Below are 19,928 nucleotides of genomic sequence, written 5' to 3'. Positions count from 1 at the left end.
ACCAGTAGGAAAAACATGAGGTATCCAAGCAAAAAGAACTTTGGTTGGTGAAATTATCCCATTTTCATTAAATGGGGTTTTGCATCATAGTTGACCAGTTGTAAATAAGAGTAATTGATCTGAATTTTATTGAGATAGACGACCCAAAGGTGGCAATAGATAAACTTTCCATAATTGTCTTATATATTCGTTAATGATAAAAATATTCTTCGATATTTTTTAATAATATGTGACTCATTCTTTATAGCCCCACAACCGAGCTATTCTTCAAAATAGAAGGAACCAGCAGATGATTTAATGCCAATCATTTGATGGAGCGTAAGGCACTCATACACAAACGTAAGAACCTCCGGTTAGCGACAAACCGAATGAAGACGAGGTATGATCTGAATGATAGCTCGACTGGTTATCAAAAAGGCGATTTGGTGTGGCTGTACAACCCGCAGCGAAGGAAGGGCAGAAGCCCTAAGATTCAAGCGGCATGGGAAGGCCCATATGAAGTGCTGAAACAGATAAATGACGTGGTCTATCATATCCAGAGGGGAAAGAGAGGATGAATGAAAAAGGTACATTTTGACCGATTGAGAGTATATGCCGGAAGAGATATGTTACCTGTTCGGGACGAACAGGTTTAAGGAGGAGTCAGTGTTACGAACGTGGGAGGTAAGGGCGCAGCGCGCGCCAGGTAATTCCATTGACGTCACGCGTGCATTCCTTTGAGGATTACAGCGGCCCGGTTTCGCCAACCTCCCCCCCCCTTACCCACGCGCTGTCCTTCCCCGGCGCTGTTATCCATCCCCTGGCGGCCTGGGAATTTCGCGCGAAATGGCGTGAATAAGCGCCATTATTCTGGATGCTTCGAGCGTCGAGTCGGCCCGGGATGACGCGACACGTCACAACCACTCCAGTCCGTTCCAGAATGACTGCCAAGGGTATAAAAGCGGTGACGCCGGTCATCCGCGGGAGTTCCGAGAGTTCCGAAAGTGCAAGTGGAGTGAAGTGCGAGTTCGGCGAGGAGGGTGAGAGACCCCTCTCCCTTTTTTTGCGAGCGGTGCGATGCGGAGCGACGTGACCGTGCGAGTGTGACTTCAGTGGCGCGAGACTGAGTGTGAGGACAGGTGCGCGGTAAGGGGCGAACCGCTGTCGGGCCAAGCTCCAGTGAGGAGTGTGAACTGAGGAATGTACAGATACTTAGTGATTAATGAACAGACTTTTGAAGTGTCAGTGGTTTGTGAACAGACACGAAGTGTGGTGATTTAATTTGTAATGTGAATATTAGTAGTAAATCAAACAGTTTAAATATTAGTTTGGCTATCTTTACGAACCAGTATGTAGGTAATAACCTACTAATCACTGTCATGTCCCTCCGAAATGTGAGCTGTAAACGGTCTGAGCGTGTTTGAAGCCGTGTTTCCAGCGAGGAGCGGTGGTCAGCTGGACGAGTGTGTCACAGAGGAGTTATACGAGTTTACTAAGCTGCCTCGGCCTCCAAATATTATTTAAAAAGTGTTGCTTCCTGTTTTGATGAAATGAAAATATTTTCTCAACAAAATGTACACAGTAACACTATTGTAAATATTTACACAAAATGAAACAGTCATTATTGAATGTAATTGAATTTTGAAAAAACCACCACCATCGTTGACCCTTTCGTAAAGTTGAACTTTTCGTTACGTTCTGATGAATCATCGACTAGACTTAGCCTATAAGCTGCGGTTAAATTTCATTTCAAAACAAAATATGATGGTTTTTTTTTTTTACAGTTTTATAACGGTATCTACGTAATAAAACTCTAACATTGACGGACTGACGGAAAACACACATCTTAAACCGGTGGGTCTAGAAGCATGAATTTTTGCACAGGAGTTCCTTTTAATGTAAGTCAGCACTAAGAAATTATTTTTGAAAATTTATCACCCTAATGGGATTAAATATGGGATGAATCTGTATGGAAGTAAGTCACTTTTAAGTTACAAAAATGGAAATTGGTGTTCAGGCTTCGGTTTATAAATAAAAAAAAGTCAGTTGTATCTGCGTTTATTGTGATTCATCAAAAATTAGGATCAAAAAAACATTTGAGAAATATTATGCCTTTAATTAGATAAAATCCCAATTTCATTGTGTTTTGTCTAATTTAAGAAGAAAAATATTTCTGAAAAGCATGTTTGTCAATGTTAGGTTCATGTATTTCTAAGTTATGCCGGTTTGAAACCCGGCAGACAACAGACTTTATATATATATATATATATATATATATATATATAAACTTCCATCCAGCACACGGCTAGTATAGTTATATACGTGTGCTGGTTTTGCACCTGTGATGAGTCGGAAGCGGCAACAGAAGGCAAAGACGCAGTGTTCCGCCACAGCCGCTGGCGCCACGTAACGCGGGCGGCCAGAAGTGTTAATTGGGCGTGCGCCCGGCCAGGTCTCCACACGGCCGATTTCACGCTCCCACGCTCTCGCCGGCCGCCGGTGGTGGTTGGTGTCGGGTGTGAGCAAGGGTTGAGGGGGGGGGGGGGGTCTGGCCCTATTGCGCGCCAGCACACCGTGAAATAACCTTGCGGGTGTTGGATTGTCGGTAAGGGGGGTTGGGGAGGAGGAGGAGGGGGGGATATATTTCCCGGCCGACCTGGCGACAGGCGGCGCCCACGGGATATCAGACATCCCTCACCTCTCTCCCCCTCCCCATAACAGTCACTTTCTCATCGCTCTGGCAGCGCTGCAACACGGTCTGACGGGCAGCGCTTCTCCTATCCCTTCTCTCCCCCCTCCCCGATATTACCCATGAGCCAACGAGCTCAACAAATATCCTTGACGGTGATCGATTGCGCTTCGGAGCCCTCGATGGGTGCTACTCCTGGTACACGGATAACAATATCTCCGCAAAGCTTCTCCTTCGAAGGCGGGGTAATAAAAAAGAACTTTTTTTAAGTGTAACAGAACCTTCATCATTCCTCTACTAACAATTTCTTCAATGTATACTTCCTGCCAGTAACAAAAAAAGCGTAATATAATCATAAAAGATGAATTAGTTTCGAATAAACGTCTCGTAGACATTGTGATCTTTGCAGACAGATATTGGGCTGAAACGTTGAGATGAAATAGGACGGAATACATTGTGGGTTGATAAAATAACTAAGAAAGCATACAATCTTAGTACAAGCTTATTACGGTACCAACCCCATGCCTGAGGTTGATATCAAAACACCAGGTACCACTAACAAAAGGACGACACGCCTTGGCAATATAAAAAAAAATTAAAATGATATTATACGAAAAAAAAAATTGTTCTCAAACTACCCTCCTAGATAGTGACGCTAACTAAGCAAAGAAAATAGAGCGACAAATTAGCAGGATATTCTAGTCATTAACAAACGAGGAGCCAACGAGTTCATTCAAGTAAAACTCAATAAAAACTACCCAATCACAGAATACTGCATATGTATTACTATGAACATCTCAACCCAACAAGCACAATAAAATCCAGAAGAATGACAGCATTCAGTCAATCAAAGTTAACTCGTTGAAAAAAAACGCGATTTATTCACCGCTAATAACAAGGGATTAATGCCGTTATTAAAATCTACAAAAATATGCCGTAAAATAATCTACCATTCAACGCCGCATTGCTTAGTAAACTTTTTGTTTATACTTTACCAACACAATACATTTCCGTTAGAATTTAAATACATTAAAATACGTCAAATATTTATATAAAGATAGATGCAGGTTAAAATCACTAAAATCTATAAATCTTATTCAAATCACATGTTCATGCTTAGTCTTTGAGAAAATATGGATATGCAAACATTTATATACCACTCCAGGGAGTGCAAAATGTTTCGTCATCAGCTACTGCCTCAAAACCTGACGAATTCGTCCGCCACATTTAAACATAGCTAAAATAATTTTTATACGTACCTTCATTGTGTATTTAAATACCATGTGGCGTGATTTTACTTCTATTTAGAAATGCAAAACAATGAAGATTAATTTTTACTTTGAAATTGTATAGCGATAAATGAAAATGTGTTGCTAGGAAAAAAAGTTATTATTATTATTATTTTCAGTATGTTGATGTAAATTTTAAACACATACATTGTTCATACTGGAAACATCTTGCACACTTATAGCGCATTTTGATAAAGTGAATTAGCAAAGAAATGCATAAGTTAATATATTAGAGAACACTATCAGATTTCATGTTCCGGACTAAACCATAATCTGATATGAATCGCCAGCGATACCTAACATATAATCAACGAGTTATGTTGCAAATAAACTTATAATACAGAAAGTGAGATACGAATTTTATCGTAGAATTATTTAAAATAATGCCAAGTGTGATAAATGTGATAAATATATGAAGACTGTGTTTTCAACTACATTTCTTGACGCGAATCACACGTAGTTTCCGCACCCACCGCTTGAATTCTCTGCAGGAGTAGCAACGATGACTATCGAACCATTCGATTTGCCGAGCTAAAGATTAACTGTGTAATGAAAGTGCTCCGATAAAAGCGAAACGGCTTGAAAAAATACTAAACCCCTTCTTTGGATCCGATCTTCAACAAGTAATTTTATTAAAATACTGCCTATCTTGTTAAAATTCATTAAATAGTTAATACTATGAAATATCCCTTTGTATTTGTGAACATTGGTTTGTGCCATTCGCCATAGATGACAGCACCGTGGTTACACATTTCCGTTCCTTGACTTACGTTAAATTCACGAAATTACTCCTAACAAATGCCGTATAGCGAGAGGTAAAATGTTACACATCGAAAACTAACTAGTTATTATTTTCATTTGACAAGGCTTTTTAAGTCGATACTTCTGAGTATGACCGTGTTCGTCCGTTTTCGCTAGTTATTGAGAATCAAACCTTTAGCAAGCTACTCTACGCATTCGCCCTTACTGCGGTTACGAACATAAACGGAATTGTTTGGAAAGTAAATATTCCCTGTTGTGTCCAAGGCACCGAATACACGGCAAGGGCTTTTGCTAATTCGGGCTAACGCGATGTTCACCCCCTTCCCAGCGATCCATTAGCGGGAACGAATCGAAAGAAGGTACACAAATATACCGCACGACACCACTGTTTACCGAAACAACAAACGAATATGCGTACACTGTAAAAAAAATGTGAGCGAGTTTTTAGAACTTGCCAGTGATGTGTAAACTTCTACTCTCGGTAACGAGCTACTACCTCTTGTGTTCTCAAGTTTTTCATGTAGCAAATTAACTTATAATATGAAACACGGACACGAAATTTAACTTAGAATTATTTAAAATAATTCCGAGCGTGATAAATAAAATATTCGCTTTTCAAATACCAAAATTCCTGTATAAGAATCACACATACTTTCTGCGCCCACCGCTGGAATTCGTTGCCTGTATCGTAAACATTGCTTGCCACCATCAATCTCAGATAGCAGTTAGCAGCATGAAAAAAAAAAAACAGGAAAACTTTAACTATTTAAAACGGCTCCGATAAAATGCCTGCGGCTTTGGACCTGATTTTCGACAGGAAATTTGTTTTCTAAAACACGGCACATCTTGTTAAAATTCACTAAAAATTTAATACTATAAAGTTTCCGCAAACGTTAGAATTTGTACTTCTATGGCATTACTAAAATATTACCTGAAACATTTCAAAACACATATTATAACTCTAAGAATATGTATGTATTTTTTTCTTAAAATACTTAAATTAGTCTATAAATAATTTCTACAAACAAACCTTAACGGCTTCAAATTTATTATAATGTTTTAAAAATGGAAAAAAAAATGGTGACGAGATCGGAACTACGCCTCTTGAGGTTACCTAGCGTTCGCTCTGCCGCTGTAATTTAGAAAGGAGAATATGTATTGTAATTGTAATGACAGTTTTCTTGGTTTTTTTAAAAAAACTTATGATTACTTTTTACCATGACCATTTTAGTTTACCAAATATATTCGAGGGTAGTTTCACTATCATAAAGTTTCATTTTGGACACCAATGCATTTTGTATGTCCTCTGATGTTTACTAAAGTGACTATATACGAAGTTTTGTTGCCTCACGTTGGTTCCCCATCTTTGTGACACAATGATTACCTTTTACCATGACTATTTTAGTTTACCAAATATATTCGAGGGTAGTTTCACCATCTTAAAGTTTCATTTTGGACACCAATGCATTTTGTATGTCCTCTGATGTTTACTAAAGTGACTATATACGAAGTTTTGTTGCCTCACGTTGGTTCCCCATCTTTGTGACACATTTCCTTTCAATGACTTCCGGTATATTATCACGAAATTATTCCTACCAAATGCCGTATACCGAGAGCTAAGACGTTACCACATCAAAATACGTTAAATTACAGGAATTTTAAATTTCTGTAGTGTACTTTTTGAAACAAGTAGATACATTTATGTAGGGTAATTTTACATAATTTTGCCGCAGCATTCGTTTGGAATGCACAACTGTACACATTACATTACAAGTACTTACATATTAAATTACACAAAAGTTTTTTTAACACAGGTCATTGCTAAAGTGCACAAATTTGCAACAATCAATTCATAACTACCAAGTATTTGTATAAATACATAATATGCATACAGACAAAATCTTATTAAATTCTGTTTAAATGGCACTAGTTGAAAACGTAGTTATGCTAGTGCTATTCCATTACTTTATGGATGTTTAAACATCTTAGCTCTCGGCATATGACATTTGGTAGGTTTAATTTCGTGAGTTGAACGGAAAATTGTAAACACGATTCTGCCATCTGTGGAAGTCTCAAAAATCTCGAAAATATGGCCTGCCCGCGTGATCCATCCGTATATATTAACTCTCTCGAACATCGGGGGATGTACAATGCGTATTGGTGTGCCAAACTAAACTTTATTATAGTATATATCCTCTAATACTTTTATGTTATAATTTATAGCCATGGCTGTTTTCATCATTCCACAAACTTTCATGGAATGCCTTGTTATTGGCAGTGACTAACTGTTACAAATAGTTTCCCCTGTGTAGTAATAATTGGTGTTTTCATTCTTTTTTTGTAAGAAAGACTACAACTATAGGTAATAATGCCAGCAGACAGTAAATTGTGGAATGCTCGAATGCGCGAGTGGGCAAGTGTACAAGTGTACTAGTGTGCAAGTGTGCAAGCGTTCAAATGTGCAAGTATGCTGCGACATTTCTACATTTCCCTGCTGTCTCCTCTTCCGGTTCCACCACGTACATAACTTTTCCCCCTCCTCAACCCGGTTTTCCCCCATGTAGCTATTTCCCCTCATGCGATCGGAATTTTCGTAATGCTTGAAAATTGTTGCCCCATCATCAAAGAATATACTAAAACTTACTACAATTAACGATTGCGTACAAAATGAGACTTTATTTTTTTAATGTTAACAACCCGGGTGGTATCAATTTGGCAACAGTGTTCGCAATTTACCCTGCACCGAGTCTAAGCGTGACGGAACTGAAACAACGCGCTGTTGACGTGATGGGGTCGTTACCTCAACGCCGAAATACCACAACGCCGATCGTACAATAACGCCGAATACCATAACGCCGAATGCCAAATTGACCGCAACGCCGACAGCTAGAAAACTGCTGTGTACCACAACGCCAAAAAATGTTGCTACGGGGTGGTGGTGGTGGGGGGGGGGGGGGGGTGGCCACAGGAGCAAAATGAAACACAACTGAATGAATTTGTGTGCTAACCTTACCTAACCTAACCTCTGTGGCAGTCCTGCAATGACATTTTTCGGCGTTAATGGATTTCGCCGTTGTGGTACACAGCAGTTTTCTAGCTGTCGGCGTTGCGGTCAATTTGGCATTTAGGCGTTATTTTACGTTCGGCGTTGTGGTGCGTCCCCGACGTAATGTACCTCTCACATCTTGGCAGTGCCGTCCTGCCCGCGGTGGGAAGGTGGAGAGGGAGTGGGAGGGGCCGATGCATTATCACGTGGTCGGGTTGACGGAGGGAGATCGGCGCTGCGACCCCGGGGGAAATACGAGCGAGGACATCCAGCCAGCGGCACCTGCCAACCTCCCCGCTGTCAGGACTCGTTCCGCTTGACGAGGCCGCGCCCTGCCCCTTTCCCCCCCCCCCCCCTCCTCCTCACCGCTACCCAAACAAACGAGCACCTCAATCTTGACGTGAAAAACGTATATTCGTTCGTTACAGTTATATAGTCGGTCCAACTTTCTTCTGCGAAAAAAATATACCCGTCAGATCTGAATCGCTCACAACTGCGTCAACGATGGTTCAGCCCGCAGTGGACAGATCACTTATGTGCGTGTTTTTGTCGCGCAGTATTCGGGTTTTGCCTGTGACGTCATCGTACCAGTGTAGGCGCATGCGCGTGATCGTTACGAATTAGCTTTTTGAAAAAAAAAAAAAAGGTATGAATTGGTGTGGCGTGTAAACGCGTTTGGCTAGGACTTTGATTCGGGTGTCATTGTGTAGAGCTAGCGGAGCACTGCTAGGACCAAAAGGGAGACAATAAAAATATTCACCGGAATATAGGTAAGTGAAACTCGGCATGAAGTTGAAAATTTTGACTCGTAAAATTTTTTTTTGTAATTAATTTTAAAATAAATATTTTTACTCCCAAAATCCTAGAATTTTTAGTTTATTTGTGTGTTTTCAATGATTTCTTAAAACATGTTTACTACAAAAGTCACATACAAACGGTTAATTCAAAACTATATACAACATGATTCCATACTTTTCAGTCTGGGATTTAAATATAAAGTGGTCTTTAGGTTTTGCCAAAAACATTTAATTAAAAAGTTATTAAATTGGTGAAACCATTAACAACTAACCATACTTAGGTTATAACAACAAAATAACTACCCTAGACTATCTTGAAAATACTTTGCACCGTGCAATGGAGATCACTCTAGAACTGGAGGAGGAAGAATAAGAAGAAGAAAACACCCGTATTACGTACAAGTTAACAACGTGCTATGCAGGGATGCATGCATATTTCTTAGAGCAAAGACTAAAGAACTTATAAATTGTAACTGAAATTTGTTTAAATTTATGACATTGGGCAACGTTTTTTGGAGGTACCGATGGCCAACTTTAAAACCAAAGGGAACAGTTTTAATAGTTGGACTAAGAATTTGTCGTAACTTAGTGCAGATTTTTATTTTATTGTAAGTGGAACATTTGGGCCAACTATTTTTAGCACAATCACTATTCATGTATTTTTAGGGAAAATGCTAGTTTAATTAGCCAACTAATGGTTAGTTTATTTTTAATAACTTTACTTGCTAATGAAAATTATATATATTTTGTGTGATAAATATTTATAACGAATAATGTCCATGCTTCTTATATTCAGAGCACAGCGGAAAGTGTTAGGTAGAGGGTGAAATGGCACGGATCGAATACTAACATGCTAGTGTAACGCTAATCCGGCGTACGGGGTGTAAAACCGGTGAGAGATAAGGGTTGCTACGAGTGAAGACAAGTTCAGGAGAACAACTAACTTCCCTTGCGTATGCTTGTGCGCGTCTACCCAGATTCGCATGAGACACTGCCCAGGCTTAAGGAGAAAAGTAGGGCTTTCTCGTGCTAAGAACCTCTGAGGCTTGGAACTTTAAACGCTCCGTCAAAACGTCACAACATATTTCATTTTAGCACGTCAGCTCTTCCAAACAACTGCACCTGAAGAGTATTGTGCAGGTGAATGATCAATATTCAACAGAGAACCATTAAGGTATTGCTATTCCTGAACACTAGGTACACATGAGGAACGCTTTTTCTCGTGTTTTTATATTTTATAGTTTGTAAATGGTTGTTCCGTCTCCTCAAAACGTGAAGTTATTCCCTTCTGTCTCAACATGTAATTTTTCAAACTAAATGTATGCGATAGTAAACTGATCCAAAATGTTGCATGTATATTTTAATATTTTACTTAATAATGTACGGGTAGTCTGTAGGATAAAAAGGAACTGCAAATAATTTTTTTTATGTAACGTTTATATTATTTTTAATCCTTCCAAATATCTCTCCCTTCTATCTTCCAACCCCCTTCGCACAGTTTCTTCATGAGCTGTGGGCACCTCGAATCGCTTGCTTTTGTAGATGTGATGTAATTTTAACTGCCGTTGTTACTTTTTTGTGAAAAAAATTTCTCTTTGCAATTAAAAAAAAAAGCTATAATGGTTTTTAGTGATTGTTGTTTCTTATTATTGCACGGTTCACAAAAAAATTGCTGAAAGCTCATACCAAATTATTACATGTTTAACTATTTCGTTTGACCGTGCAAACGTGTATATATCCCCGTATTCTTGACAAAGAGCATTGTGATAGCGTTTATGGTTACATTTTTAACTGGGGACACAAAGAGTTGGAACAAACAGCAGAGCGTAATTATTAACGCCGGCATGTGAATGCTATATTGCTGTGTAACTCTGATTAAAAGAACCTTTGTGGAAGTGAGAATACTGCTGCACTCCTACCACACCGACAAAGAACAGACGTATTTACATAAACAAACTCGCCAGAGACACGAAATATCTAACCTCCGTAACAGGCAAATTTATGTGTTTTCATTTTCTAAAACAAAACTTGGACATGTAATTAAACGCAGAATTTCTTAAAATAACGCCAAGCGTGATAAATATAGCAAATTTAGTTTTCAACTACATTTATTGGCGCGAATCATGCATAGTTTCCGAGCCCGCCGCTAGAATTCGCTGCCGGAGCAGCTACGTCGACTATCGAGTCATTCGATTTGCAGACCAAGATTTTAAAATATGTAATGATTCGCCTTCGATAAATCCAATAATAATAATAATAATAATAACAACAAGACTTGAAATAATACTAAAGTTCGGCTTCGAACCTAATTTTCGACAAGGAATTTTTTTTTTAAATAGTGCCCGTCTTGTTAAAAATTAACTGGGCAGTAAATTATATAAAGTTTCTCTTTTGATTTGTGAACTTTGGTTCGTGCCATCCACATTTCCGTTCCATGCGACTTCCGTTCCATTCATGAAATTACTCTTACCAAATGCCGTATACCAAGCGCTAGTGTGTCACACATCAATAAAAAAAATTGGTTGTCTGTAAAGTCAGTTTACGGACGATAGTTTAACGTGACAACGTCATAACAAAACCTTGATGAAATGATTGCATACTTTTATGAATAAAATTGAATCATTTTTATTGAATTATCACTATTTTGTATGGATACAAAGAAGGAGTGAAATGAAATCTTATATTTAAATGATAAATTTACTTTTATTTGCACTCATAAATTCAAATATGTTTATTACTTTAACGAAGAGATTATTTTAACTATAACTTTTATACATGTTTGCAATTTAACTTCTTCCAATCTGTGTTATTCTGTTAAGGATAGGACGATGATAGGAAAAGTAGGAAACGAATGGGAGTGTTTCAAGTTTAATGTGTCTCGAAAAAGTCAAATCGATGGTTGTTCCAATCGAGCAAAATGAGCGTAACGGGACACAGCGTAGCGGGAAAATGTGCGTTACGGGACACTTTTTTCGTACGTGCAGCCGGCGTTCATCGATTTATTAAACGTTGTCACGTTAAAAAATTTGATTGTCTGTGGTACTTTTGCATTAATATCACTATTTATTTTTAACTTGAGCCGCAAGTGAAACCAACAATGTTGCCGATAGGGGAAACTCGGGGGATGTGATCAGTAGACGTAACGGGACGCCCGCAAAGGCAATCACCATTCCTTGCGCGTCCGGCCGCATCTACTTCCCGTCGAAGACGTGCCCACTTAGACGCCGCCGGCTCGTCGGGGCATTAAGGCTTCAGCCCGGGGGACGTGAATGCGCCCAATTTGCCGGCCGGGGAGAGGAGGAGAGAGAGATAGCACGAAGGGAAATTTAGGTTTAACGCCGCGAATATTGGACCACGATGGCGGCCCGCTCCCTGCCTGCTGATATTACTTCGAGCCGCGCTCCGATTAATAAAACCCTCCGTGCAACGTGGTTTCAGCGTCGATGAGCCAATGAAACAGCAGTACCTACATACTAACATCATGTTCCTTTAGGAATGATTTGTTCGGGCGTACATTCGAGCTGAACTCCATTCCAACTGAAACATGTGTTTTTTTTTTTTAATGTGTAACATCTTAGATTTCGGTATACCTGCATTTCGCAAATGGAACGGAATTGTCTAACCACGGTGCTGCCATCTGTGGCGAATGGTGCTAACCAGAGTACACAAAGCCAAAGGGAAAATTTATAGTATTAAGTGTTTAATGAATTTCAACAATATGGGCAGTATTTTAATCAAATTAATTTTTTTGTCAAAAACCAAGTACAAATTCGGGATTTAATATTTTTTTCAAGTTTTTTTTCTTCTCTTCTATAGGTCTTTTAATAAACTAATTCAATAGTCGACGTAGCTGCTCCGAAAGCGAATTCTAGTGGCGGGTGCTGAAACTATGTGTGATTCGCATCATGAAATGTAGTTGAAAACACAATTTGTGTACATATTTATCACGCTCGGCGTTATTTTAAAAGATTCTACGTTAACTTCTGTGTCCGAGATTCGTATTTTAAATGTATTTTCAACATGATAACACATGAATTTGCTAGTTACCCAGTTTATATGTTTACACGTTACCTGCGAGCAGTAGAAGACTAGCTCACATATTTTTTTAACATCTCTCGTCACTTTTTATTTGCAATGAATGCATGCCTACAATTTTTCTGATCCGCTGTGGAAATAACGTTGAGGTTTCTCAAGCTTAGGAATATGAGCTCCATAAATCTCACATACATAAGTATATAGCCAATCAGGCATATCCACCACCCAAGTAAAAACTTATGTCTGAAGTTAAGCCATAATAAGAATAAAGTGGAAAAAAATCGCCATATAAATAATCTGGGTGAGTGATAAAAAAAACCACGATATAGTGTATTTGCAAGTTATTGAAAAACCTTGTAACTGCAAAAGTATACGTTGTGAAGTACTTACTGAGTTCGGTGATGAGTGAAACTAAAGAAGTTTTATATGCGTGTTTTACCTCAGAGAGAAAACACACGCTATCCTTTTTAGAATCAATTTTGATAGTTAAGCCATAAAATGTTGATACTTAGAAACAAAATTTATTGAATAATCTTGTAAATTCTAATGAAACGTGTATAATTATTAACCCTCGTGCCATAGCAATCAAACTTTCGGTACCTAATGGTTGGTGGAAAATTTGGGCATTTTTTAAATTAAATAACAATGTAACATTAATTTAATTGACGTCCTGAATGGTTATAACGAATATTTCTGCCCAAAATGCAGACGATCTTGTGAAAACTCGGATCTCTAACGCTGGCATACCTAATTGGTAATTCCAGACTGAGCTATCAGATAATATCGCGAAAAATACGTGGTCCTATAAATATCCCAAAATAATTCGTATGACTTATGTGTTTTTTTTTTTTTGTAATATAACTCAAGACCCGTCAATTTACGACGATACCCCGCAGGTTTACGAATATCCCTTGATAACTTGAATCTAGGGGCATGTATTTTTTCGCGAAAATACTTCAACACAAACTGGGAGTTAAAACGCTGCCTGTGTTTCATGATTGGTCGAATTCCTTTCAGGTAGATACCTACTGTCGACACACGATCACAGCCGTTGAGTGCAAAAGCGAACGCGTCCTGAATGGCCCGGCCAAATAAGGCAATGGATTCTCTTGCAGACGGCCGCCAATTGCAAGGAAGAAACAGCATGCCTCGTTGCAGTCTAATTGGCTAGTGCTGTTGCATTGTTGATGCCAAATTAACTGTTGGATATTAATCCAGTCTTTCCGTTATTATCTTTCCCATCATATTGACACTGTATTGCTAGTTAAGTAAATATTAATTTGAAGGTACCTGATAACTAGAGACATGCAAAATTCGCGGATTCATTTCGCGATAGGCTAGCATCAAAACAACTATACATTCGTACAGCTTCTGCGATTGGTCCACATTTTATCCGGGGAACTGTGAGCCAATGGGAAACACTAAACCAAGAAAGTGCCGAATTACGGACAGCCTAGTTGAGACGTCTCACGCGTCAGTAGCCAATGAACAGGTGTCATTTCCGCGAGTATTTAAAGGACTGTGGAGATCTATCCTAGAGGTCAATGAATCCGCGAATTTTGCAGGTCTCTACTGATAACTGTTGAATCCAAGATGACAACTTTGGTTTTTTTTTCCCCGTCCCGGTTACATTAGTTTTGAAAATTTTTGTTTCATAATTAAATTTTGATTCTGAATTTTTGGAAGTTATAGTTCTTTAGGCGCGATATGTAAAAATGGTGAGATTTGGTTATTTTACGGTGCGCGCGCATCATGCAACGAAATTTTTACAGGATGAAAAAAAGGCTACATACAAAAATAAATTATATACAGTACAAAATCGATTATCTGTGACCCGATTAACCGGGCTTTCGGTTAATCGGATTCTCATTAAAAAATTGTGACGGGGGAGGGGGGATGAATAACCAACCCCGCGAAGTTTAATTCATTAGGGAAGGGACAAAAAAGGTGTAAAACTAAAAACTAAATATTAAAAGTAGAAACGAACAGACTAGAATTGCGCGTGAGAAACAGAAATAAGAAAGTTTGTTTCCAAAAGAAACAAAGAAAAAGATTGTAAGACTACTTTACTAAAACGTAACTAGTAGGCCTACATGCGTATGTACATATTTTTCAGAATTGTTTGTTGATTCAAGACAAGTTATTCGTTAAATTACATATACCTATGCATATAAAATTGTAAATATAATTCCTATTTTTCATTGACACTCTATATTTAGGTCATTATAAATAATTTCATTCATATATATTTTTAAAAATTAATAATTTGTGTCAGTAATAATTGTACATTTGTTTTGAATAACGTAAATACATTTTTGAATTCAATTATCCGTGCTTTTCGCTTCCCCTCTCCCCGCCGTGACCACGGTTATTAAAGGTTTTTCTTTAATTATGTATATGTGTGTGCTTGAAAATCTTATACTTTATTTATATTGAAAACTGGTTCATATAATTTTAAAATTTTATTTATTGTAAATATTAGTGATAGAAATTCTGTTTCTAAACTTTTTAAAGTGTATTTATGTAAGTGAGTTTATGTTCCCGTTTGTATAATTTATTTTCATAATTAATTATTTAATTTATAATTAAAACTTAAAAAATTAGAATAAACATTGTTTATTTATTTTTTTATTATTAGTTAAAATTTATCTCGAATATTTTACTAAATTAAATAAATAATCTTATACAGGTGTTCATATTACAAGTACCTAATATTGAAACCTTAGTATTTATTTAAAAAATTTAATTTATTTGATTTTATATTTTACCAACCGTATTTATAATATGACTCCAGTCATTTAATTATTTTGTTTCTATGAATTATTTGCATGCAAAATTAAAGTAAGTTTTTTGTTACGCTAAGTGATTACAATTTTTAAACGCGCGTACTAAGTACATATGTACACCCATTTTTTTTTTCTTCACGAAAGAACGCCTGCCCATACTAGTAACAAATTTTTTTCGTGCATAAACGGTGAAAAAAGTTTGAACAGTGTGTTTTGTCCGCTCAGTGAATCTGAGTAGCGAATTGAACATCACGTTCGTCTCTCGAGGCTTCAGATGACCGGCGGCAAACACGCGGAGTGGCTGTGTACGAGGCCCCGGAATCACGTCGTTAGGGCGACTGGAGCCCGCCCTTGTGAAAACACTCCGAGTATCGACCGGCGGACCTCTAGCGACGACCTCTAGCGAGCGAGGGGTGTCTCGTCCGTCGTGGGGGGAAGGGGGGGAGGGGCGGCACACGTCTGCATGACGTAAGGTACCTGTAATGCGTGGTTGGATCCGGGCTGGGAATCTTGATGCCATGGTTTTTTCCCTCAGTCACTCCAAGATAATACTTTGGACGAATGTTAATTCTTCTGATTCTGTACCAAATATCTGACTTCAGCCTTAAGATTCTTGTTTATCATTAAGTGTTTCAGCAGCATCGCGTGAGAGAAGTTATTTCAATCTACTTGGCGAAGCCTTTTCTTTTTTTGGAGTGAAACATTTTTTTTTATGATTGGGGGGGGGGGGGGGGCGCTACGATTTTCGAGCGTTACAAAAATTCCGATCGCACGAGGGGAATAGTTAGGTACTTACGTGGTGGGGAGAACCGGTAGAGGAGGACAGTGCTTCAGCGGCGACGCCACTCCAACGCATGCGCTAGCGTTCGAATGGCAAGATGGCAAGAGAGGGGGGGGAAGTAGCATGCCATATGCTAGTTGTAACGGCTGGAAAAGGAGACGGCAGAGGAGAGGTAGAAATGACGCGGCAGTGACGCTACGGAATTCTCGTAACGCTGTTTGTGTTCGTCTACTCCTCAGTTTTCTAATTTTTTTTCCATTTGACATAAAATACCCTCGCGTCCTTAATATTCTTCATTATTATCTCTTGTTCAATTAAAAAAAAACTAATAAGTTATCTCTAACTACAGAAATAAGTTTCACTTCTGTCGCGCGTGGACTCAAAAAACACATTTTTTTTTCTCTTCGGCTAATTGTTGCGATATATTGGTTAGACGCCCAAAACATTGGCTGAAGTGTAGCGTTTGCATTGTGGAAACTGTTATAAAGGGCTAACGACGGATATTATAATTCATACCTAATAACCATCATCAAATGTCATCAAGAACTATTCCCGCAATGTTCTGGGCGGAACAATACTCATACAAGCAAACAATCGATTCAACAAGCGGAGGTTATCTGCGCCGTGCTGGGCCTTCTCGCCGCGTCGGAAGCGTGGGCGTGAGAAGGGTTGATGTTCTCTCTGGGAAATAACCATTTGCCTGAATCCCAACCATTTGTTGCTTGGAGACCAGGCGGGCTATGGTTGCAGCCATGGGGGAGAAACTCTAATTACCGAGACTGAGACCAAGTTTTTTGAAGTAGTTATGGGCCCGTCCGCTAGATAGTAGTTTTCATAATATATTGCTGACATAACTACATCAATTTATTAGGAGAAGTAATGCACAAGCTATTATCAGGCAAACAAACCAGTGAAAATTCACTCTATTTAGGTAGCCACTAATTTTGTGGTGTGCAATACAATGAGTTTTTGCACCTCCTACTCCTTTATTTATTACATGACGGTTTATTACAAAACAGCATTAAGTATTTTCGCATCTATTAAATCAGTTTTGCGCCGTCGAGGAGATAACTTAATACAACCAAAAAAAAAAACGTATTAACCGATTTTTTTATTTGCTGGTAGTTATGGGCCCGCCCAACAGATAGCGACGCATGTCGCGTGAAACATGGTTTCAGTTTCCACTGTAAGAGTCGCACTTCTGTATCTCCCTCATTGTTCTGTGGCTGCAGCTGCTCCCGGCGAATGCAGGCGCTTATCTCGCTGTCCGACACCGCGACGGAGGGTGGCAGACCAACTTCCCCTCCGCCGCCTGCCCGGGCGCTTCCCCCCCACTCCCGCCTCCAGACGGCCGGATCAAGAACACGCCGCGCGAGGGAGACACCTCCCGGCAGGATGAACGCGAGGAAACGCGTTTCGCCGTAAGAAAATTCTGGGGAGTTTTTTTTTTTTTTCCAGCGGTGACATGATGTATTTCCATACACCAGCAGTTCCCAAACGGTGGGTCACGACCCACTAGTGGGTTACAAGTGGGCCGCGACTCGATCCTAAAACTATCAGAAATCATCGAATAAACCATCAGAAAAGATAAGGAAAATCGAAACAAATCGAATTGTGTGCAAACACATATCTATTGATAAATAAATGTTTTGCTACAAAGTACTTATATTTTGTCAACCATTTTCAAATCAGAACACAAATTGTTTATCAATAATCAATCGGTATCTTTAAAAAAAAGCATATATATATGTATATATGTATATATTTGCAATATATGATGGTAAATGATATATACATAAGGAAGGGATAAGATACAAATAAGGTGTTTTACTCCACCATGGAGGTATTCCTATAAGGAAAGGTGGGTCGCCAGCTAAAAATGTTTGGGGACCACTGTCATACATAATTTTACCGATAATTTTATACTGTATCTCTCTAGGTGTGTGTGTGTGTGTGTGTGTGTTTGTGTGTGTAACAGCCGTGTAGAACCTTGCATTCGGGATTTTTTTACTTATATTCCGAACTTCAAAAATAATAATAAAATATATTAACAGGTTCATTAATCCTTTCCCTATTAGTTCGAAAAAAAGATGGTTTTATCTGTTATGGGAAGCTGGAAAGTTGCCTTAACAATAGGCCCTACAATCATATCCTGAAGAAAGCCTGAATAAATCGCTTAACATGGTTAAACTTTAGACTTTTTGAGTAGCCGTAATCCAACAAATATGTAGAACACAATTTAATTGTTACCTATATATAGTGTATACGTTTATTCATAATTAACTAGCAAATTTTAATTTTTAACATTTTTGTGCACTAAGGATAAGGAAAAACAAATGTAAAAAATTAATGAAAAAATGTTGAATTTAAAGGTAATTCCATTGGCTACTGCATACTTAAGAAAAAATACTTAATATTTTTTATGCTTTGAAAATAGAAATAATTCTGATGATTTTAAAAGACCCGGTACAGTTAATTTTTTTTCGGAAAGTAATTAAACCATATCACCATATAAAAGATCCAGTTTTATATACTTTTTATAATACGTAGTTTAGGATTAGTGCTTTTGACAATTTTTGTCGAAAACACAAATGTCCAAAGAAATATTGAAGAACGGTTTGATATCGGATGAGGTCGTAATAGAACAGTACAGGGGAAATTTACATAAGAGGACCTCACTCGCAGGCCCACGTACGAACCTGTACACAAAGACGCACGTACCTACCTACAAACATATCAGCCTACGTAATGTGGAGTGGACTAAAAGCAGCTTACAAGATCTAAAATCACACACATTAAAAAAAAAAGATTTACGTAAAACTTTCATTCTATAACACTTCCTACGGTGATAAAATTTTTATTTTTTATCTTCCCATAAAGCATTTGTACGCCTGTCATTTAAGAGGACTTTTCACGAGAAATCTAGGACTTAAGCGTTAAATTATCCAATACAAATGTATGAACAAATATTCAAAACATCACAATGTGTAAATTTGTAATCACGCCAGAATCAAAAATTGAGTAAGCTATTATCTATCTGATCCTTATTTAATTTGAAGAGGGAGTAGGTTTTTTGACGTGACAACGTCTAATAAATCGATGAACGCCGGCTGCACGCACGAAAAAGTGTCCCACTACGGATGTCCCACTACGGATGTGTCCTGTTTGCTAATTGTACGCATGCGTGGCATCTCTCTTCCACTCGATTGGAACAACCAACGATTTGACTATTCAATCATATTTTCATCGTTTGAATTATTAATATTATGTAATTTAACGATCGCCCACCGATTTTCAGCACAATCGGTTGTGCCGAATCAGTGCTACTTTAGGCACGATTTTTTTTATTTTCTTAGTTTTACAAAATTTTAAATTTTTTTTATAACTTCAATTTTCCTCCTTCGCCCGCTGCTTTCGCCCCATCCAAACTTGTTCGGTCGAGTGTACCGGCAGGTTAGCTTGTTGAGCAGTATAGTGCTCTCACCGCCGTTTCCCACCAAATTTGCTGGGTCTAGCCGACTACAGGGCTATCATCAGCAACGGTATCCACTGGCCGTCGCGTTTCGTCACGAGTTTAGCGCTACGCGTGACGAAAGTAGCCGCCCTAAGCTTCCCATGGTCGCCTCCACCCCTTCTCGGAGGTGTGCTGAAGTTTGCGGTCTCTAACACGTTTTGGTGTCCTTTTTTCAAGCTCCGCCGCACGTCCCGACGTCTGGCCGGCGAAGTCTCCCAGGGCAGGTCATTCACCGGACATACCCCCCACC

This window comes from Bacillus rossius, chromosome 6 (assembly GCF_032445375.1).
Source record: "Bacillus rossius redtenbacheri isolate Brsri chromosome 6, Brsri_v3, whole genome shotgun sequence".
Taxonomy (NCBI): domain Eukaryota; kingdom Metazoa; phylum Arthropoda; class Insecta; order Phasmatodea; family Bacillidae; genus Bacillus; species Bacillus rossius.
This window is presented reverse-complemented; position numbering follows the sequence as displayed.